Genomic DNA, 7,635 nt, shown 5'->3' with positions numbered 1-7,635 from the left:
AGTCCTCAGACTTACTCTCTGTTATATCCCAGACAGGTGCAAACTAATCATCAGCATCAGGAATTTCCTCTGTGGAGCAAAATCATTAAAAATGTTCACATGTTGAGTTTGGTGTTTAGCTACAGTGAGATTTGTCACTCCCATGACTCATGATGAACAAATTCAAGAGGAAAGGAAACTTATTTTTTCAGGTTTATAAAGAGCTCATCAAAATTTACCAACCTGGAAAACCAGTAAATGCTTTGGTTTTCATTCCTGGTACCCACCCCTTACTATAATCTGTGCCAGAAATTTTAGGAATTGGCATGAAATAGCACATAAAACATTCTCTTAAGCTGTCTAGAGATAATAGTCACTATAAAGAATGGAAGACAGCCTAAGCAGAAAGGTGACTGCTTTCCTGATGGGACAAATTCATAACCCTGATGTGTGACCATGCTTTACTGACTCTGCTTTTCTTTGTTTTCCAGGGAGCAAGTCACATTAGATCACGCCTTCCCATTTGAAGCTGAAAGGCAACATTAGTGCTTTTATGAGCATAGATTTTGAGGAAGGTTCACTTTTGGCAGAGGAAACTTTGAGTCTACACTATTGCTTTCCTAGCAAGCAAGGTTTCTTTTAAGTTATCAAGTTGAGAGACGTGTGTGTGTGTGTATCTACAATGCTGAAAACTACTGAGAACTCTAACTGAAGGCTTCGTTTGGTCTTTATCACTGCTTATACAAGGTAAGATCATTTAAGTGGACAGTAGGTACGTGTTCAGGATTGTAAGGAAAATCTGAATAAGAAGCAAAAAGAAATAGGGAAAATCTATTAACTATATCAATTATATGTCAATGTCACACAATCTTCAATGAGATTGATGGGCAACCTTGCTAGAGTGAGCATTTCATTGATATTGATACTCAACCTTAGATAGGGCCACACAACTTTCATTGATATTGGTGGTTAACTGTGGCTAGAATTAAGCAATGAAAAAGTAACAAATTTAGCAGAAACAAAGAAGAGCTGATGACATGAATTAGCTTCAGTAGTTACAGAGATTTATTTTTGTTTTTGTCTCATAAGAATTTATTTTTCAGAAACATCTTTAAAAAGTGACAGAAGTCCTACAGAAACTTCTGCTTTACTCTGCAAACAAAACAAAAAATTATGAGAAAGGATCAGCTGTGATACCATAACCTGGATTGTGCACATTCTTTGGAGGCAGACCTCAGTAAGTGCCTCCATATGGGCACTGTGGGCACTATGGGCACTGTGTAAAGACACCAATACACAAATACAATATAAAGCAGTTGACCAACAAATATTTCCTGTATTGAATTTCATTAAAATGCATTTTCAAGAATAATTACAATTACATAAATTATTATAATTATTTACTGGACAATTAGTCTTATTTACATGTTCAATTTACCTCTGACAACAAATATATCATGAAGTGCATGTAATATGGATATGAAGTGTTATGGAGTGCTATGTAGATAAAGAACATATGTTTGTCTTCCTCCCTAAGAAACTCACACTTCTCAAACTCAGAAAGGATATTTTACATTATTCCCTGGGACATTCAAAGAACTCAGTATGGAGAAAGGGACACCTTGTAAATGAACCACAACAATGAGCCAGGACCATCACAGAACTGGAGATGAGTTGTAATCAGAAATGGGAACCCAGTGCAGCAGGCTCAGGAGATATAGCTTCAGTCTACATATACAGAATGGAGTCTGAAGCTGGGACCATGTATCTTCCTCTACATTGGCAAAATATCCTGAAGGCTCAGGACACAGCCTCTACTTCGGTGCTATTTTGAATCATTCGATGTTCCCTGGGTTGTACCGGCGGTCGGAGTGTACCGGTGGTTGGAGGAGTTTGGAAATAAACAAAACAGTCCTTTTATAAAAAATCAGTTTTAATAAAAGGAGAAAATAAGGGAACTTACAGAACCAAGGGTCCAGTGAAGTAGAAGGTAATGCGGGGGACAAGAACAGGGGCTCCTTCTGGGGCCCCAGTCCTTTTTAAGGGTACCCTACTCCCCTGGGGCAGCCACGCCTCTGAATGCAGGGATTGGGCCAGCTGCCCCAACATCTCCCCCTTTTGTCTAAATAAGGCAGATTCAGAAACCAAATACAACTATATACAACGGGAACAGATCATATAAAATTACAAGAAGTAAACAATATCAGGCGAGGAGCATATAACAAAAAAATTTACTAATCACTCTACTTTGGGAAGTCTAAATAATGTAGAAGGTAGTTACAATTATCTAATCTTCAAACCCATCAAAGATCTGAGAAGGAAAGTAATATTACTAAAGCAACCAGGAAGCACAAATGAGAAACTTTCAAAATATGCAACAGAAGACAGAGACAATTGACTACCTGGGCAACCACACGAAATCTTGATAGCAATGTTGAGGCAACCAACTTTGGCTGAGGCCTGATAAAACCTGACATACCATTATACAACGGCAAGGAACCTTTATTAGAACTATCCTATCCTGTCTTGGCAAGATAAGACAATTCTGTTTTATCCACTTATGGATATTTCGTAGTTTAGTCAGTAATGGAGGTATGGGCTTTTCTTTGCCCAAAGGCCAGTTCTGCCAAGAAGAAGACAAACTCCCAGTGGAGTGTCTTTGGTGCTCAACTTTCTCTCGGGAGTAGAGCATTGTTGCCAGGAGTGATAGTGTCTCATAATTACAAAACTCTAGGTTAGATTAAAGGCCATGTTCTACAGCTCTTCAAAGAGGTCGAAGATTATGCTATCTATACTAAATACAACTTCTATGTGTCTAAAAAACCTGATTATCCTAAATATAAATATGACAAACATATAATTCTCAACACTTATCTAACTGTATGACTAATAGAATAGACAACTGTGCAATAAATGAAGACAATGATTTCCAAATGTAAACAGGGTCATTACATAAATAATATCTGAGGTAGAAATGTACATTGCAATATAGTAAACAATGTCATTACATAAATAATATCAGAGGTAGAGTTGTACATTGCAATATGGTATACAATGTCAATATAACAATTGTTTTAAACAGAGGTAGTATCATACTCTCATACAATGTTCAATATATCAATATACAAGAATCAACACTCATATAGTTTTCAAAAAACAATAACTCACAAAAATCAATTATTCCTTCAGATCACCAGTTAATCCCTCCCCTCCCCCCATTTTTTGATATATATATATATATATATATATATATACATACATATTTTATACATAATTTATACCCCTGAGTCCATATAAGGCCTTCCACAACTCTTCAACCCTATATCAGCCACCAATTAGTATCCCTAAACCTGAGGGTAAACTTTGTTGGGAGGGGGGCGTCGTCATCTAAGATTGCTTCCAGCTGACATAGGGGCTACTTTTCTTCTCAGGGGGTCCTGTGAAAGCAAATGATGGTAAAATACCCAGGGTAACATTTCATCTAGGAAACATGTGTCTAGCCTCTGAATATTTTTAGGAAATCAGGCCAGAATGTTGTCAAAAATGTTCACTATTCAAAAGTGTTCTGTGCAGTTGGTTCCAAAAAACAGGCCAAATATTAGCGCTACAAAAACATGACGTCATAATAACCAGTTGGAATTGATGTTGCGAGGCCCCGTCTTCATCCTGGAAACTGCAAAGATTACTGAAGAGAAAATTTGTCATTTGTTGCGAGAAAGGTAAGCATTATCTACAAAGACACATAGAGACATATGTGCATATCTTCAATGAAAGGTGCATTAAAGACAAACATAGATATGAGGGAAGGCAAAGAAGGCAAATATATTGGTACCATTATCAACATTATTGTTATTATTATTCTGTCTCATAACATGACTCCTAACCTGAGCCAGAAACTCTGAGAAATCTTTTATAAACAAGCTTGGAATTGGAGAGGGACTAGGCCAGAGTCCAACTCCAAGAAACCAGCTCTAAATAACTATAAAGAAATGCATATTGACACACATCCAAAAAATTGTTTTTTATACTCACGGAGCTTACCCAGTGTTAATGTTGATCCTTGATGGGTTGCAACTGGTTTTCATCCATTAGTATTCAAGATATCCAGGGTCCCTCAGATCCTTTGAAGGTGAGCATCTTCCTGTGGAGATAAGAAAAGAACCCTGCCCCCAAACTATAGGTCTCTTACCATCAGTATGTTCACCATCCTTGTGCACGAATTGTTATTTTTCTTTTCCAAGGGGCTTCTCCTCTTCAAATTGAACCTTTATTAACTTTGATGGTATCCACGATTTTTCTTCTCCTGTGGAGACAAGAGCAAAACCCCTTCCCCAACGCAGCACATCCCCTGGCTTCCATTGTGAGGTCAGCACATCCTTGAAACTGGTTGATTCAATTCAACAGACTATTTCGTTATCCAATGTCTTTCTGCAGCAATTGTCCCCTTCTCATTAGCGTTGAGAAAATTCAAGGTTAGTAAAGCATTATGTAATCTATTTCTGGGGGTATTTTCCACCCCCTTTTGTTTGTTCAACATTTCCTTTATGGTCCTATTTGATCTTTCAATGACTGCTTGACCTGTAGGATTGTAGGGTATACCTGTAACGTGCTTAATGTTGTAATAAGCAAAAAACCGTTTCATTTTCCTAGAGACATAAGCTGGACCATTATCCGTCTTTATTTGTGCAGGTATACCCATGATGGCCATAACTTCTAATAAGTGAGTGATTACTGAATCGGCCTTTTCTCAGCCTAAAGCAGTTGCCCATTGGAATCCTGAATAAGTGTCAATGGTATGGTGTACATATTTTAATTTTCCAAATTCTGCGAAGTGGAACACATCCATCTGCCAGATTTCATTCCTTTTAGTGCCCTTTGGGTTAGTCCCTGTAGGCAATGGTGCTTTGTTATAGAAAGAGCAAGTAGGGCATTTCTTTACAATCTCCTTAGCTTGTTGCCATGTAATAGAAAACTCTTTCTTCAAGCCTTTGCTATTGACATGATGCTTTTCATGAAATTCGGAAGCCTGCAGCACACTACCAATCAATAACTGATCAATATCTGCATTACCTCGTGCTAAAGGACCTGGCAGACCCGTATGGGATCGGACGTGTGTTATATACATAGGGCAAAGTCTGTTCCTGATCATTTCTTGTACCTGGATAAACAATAAGGTTAGTTCAGTATCATCAGGTATGAATTCAGCAGTTTCAATATGTAAGATAACTCTTTCTGCATATTGTGAGTCAGTAATAATGTTAAGAGCTTCCTTAAAATCCCTTAGCACCATAAAAATGGCAAATAACTCTGCCTCTTGTACAGAATCGTAAGGACCTTGTTCCACCTTACTCAAGTCTTCTGATTTGTAGCCTGCCTTCCCCGATTTATTAGCATCAGTATAAAACGTGCGGGCTCCAGTTATTGGAGCATCACGGACGATTCGAGGAAGAATCCAAGAAGTTCTCTTTATAAAGTTAAGCCTTTTGATTTTGGATAGTTGTTATAATTTCTCCTAAAAAGTTAGCACAAGCTCTTTGCCATGGTTCATTATCTTCCCATAATTTTCATATCTCATCAGCGGTGAAAGGCACTATGATTTCTGCTGGGTCCATGCCTGCTAGTTGACGAAGTCTCAATTTGCCTTTTATGATTAGTTCAGAAACCATTTCCACATAGGTTTTTAATTTCTTACTTTGCTTATGAGGTAGAAAGATCCACTCAAAGATAATATCATCTCTTTGCATTAAAATTCCTGTAGGAGAAATTTTTGAAGGCAATATGATGAGAATACAACTGAGTTCTGGATTCACCCTATCCACATGTGCTTCCTGCAATCTTTCTTCAACCATTGTCAGTTTTTTTTTCTGCTGCAGCTGTTAATTCTCTGGGACTGTTTAGGTCTCTTTCCCCATCTAAGGTTTTGTTTAAGTGAACTATCATATCAGGTGTTATCCCAACAGCCGGTCGAAGGCTGGAAATGTCTCCCAACAACCTTTGAAAGTCATTAAGAGTTTGTAGTTGATCTCTCCTAATTTGTGCCTTTTGTGTCTTAATATTTTTGCAAGCCTATTCTATAACCTAGATAATCAACAGAATCTCCTCTCTGAATTTTTTCGGGAGCAATCTGTAATCCCCATTTAGGTAGAACTATTTTCACCTCTTCAAACAGTCTTTCTAAGGTATCCACGTTTGAATCAGACAATAAAATGTCATCCACATAATGGTAGATAATGGATTTGGGCAACATCTTGCATATTATTTGTAATGGTTGATTCACAAAGTATTGGCACAGGGTGGGAGAGTTCAACATGCCCTGTGGGAGGACGGTCCACTGGTATATCTTGGTAAGTTGAGAGTTATTATAAGTAGCACTTGAAGGCAAACTTTTCTGTCTTTCTCTTGTAAAGGTATGGTGAAGAAACAGTCCTTCAAATCAATAACTATGAGAGGCCATCCTTTTGGTAATAAAGAAGGCAGAGGAAGTCCAGATTGCCGAGAGCCCATAGGCTGAATAACCTTGTTAATAGCTCTGAGATCTGTCACCATTCTCCATTTACCAGATTTTTTCTTAACCACAAATACAGGAGAATTCCAAGGGCTGGTAGATTCTTCTATATGCTGAGCATCCAATTGCTCTTGTACTAGCTGTTCTAAAGCTTGCAACTTTTCCTCAGATAAAGGCCATTGTTTTGTCCATATCAGTTTCTCAGTCAACCATTTTAGAGGTAGGGCCGTTGGTGATTCTGGAGGGGCATCCATTGGTTTGTGTTCTTGTAAAGCCCAAATGGCTGGTTTTCGCCATCTGTAATACCTTTTGATGTTTTCCTCAGAAATATATGCTCTAGAGGCAGCAGGAATGTTAATTTGAGTATTCCATTGCTGCAATAGGTCCCGACCCCTTAAATTCACTGCAATATTAGCTACATATGGCCTTAATTTTCCTATTTGTCCTTCTGGTCCTATGCATTTAACCCATCTCGTGCTTTGTCTTACTCGAGATAGGGTCCCAATTCCCAAAAGTCTAACATTTACATCCTGTAGAGGCCAATACGGATGCCAAGATTCTGGAGTAATGATACTAACATCCGCCCCTGTGTCCAGCAGGCCAGTAATGAAAATGCCATTTACACACACTCTTAACTTCGGTCTTTGATAACTTATAGAAGTTTGCCAAAATACACGTAATTCATCTTTCTGGCTATTTTTGCTCCTAGCAGCAGACGTGGGGATTTTTAATTGTCCTGACAAGGTATGTTCTCCGTTGTAACGGGAAATGACTGGACCACATTCGCCATGGGGGCCTGTGAGAGGCCCCCCATGGTGTTTCCCGCTTGCAGCAGATTTCCTTGTCTATCTCTTGACGATCTGCATTCACTGTCCCAGTGTCTACCTTTCCCACATCTCCTACATAAACCTGAAGGCTGAGGCCTCCTATTCCTGTTATTCCTGGAAAAGGCATCATTATTATTTTTTTCTGTAAATCCTTTGTCTGCAATTCCGTTTCATATGTCCCATTCTGCCACAATTAAAACATTTGGTATTTTGATGTCTCCTTTTACCATTGGCAATGGCTTCTTATACCCATGTGTCCATGTGAAACTCAGCCGATTCAATATTCATTGTATGTAAGACCCATTCCTCCAGAGGTGCTGATCT

Source organism: Arvicola amphibius, chromosome 3, assembly GCF_903992535.2.
Source record: "Arvicola amphibius chromosome 3, mArvAmp1.2, whole genome shotgun sequence".
NCBI classification, from domain to species: Eukaryota; Metazoa; Chordata; class Mammalia; order Rodentia; family Cricetidae; genus Arvicola; species Arvicola amphibius.
This window is presented reverse-complemented; position numbering follows the sequence as displayed.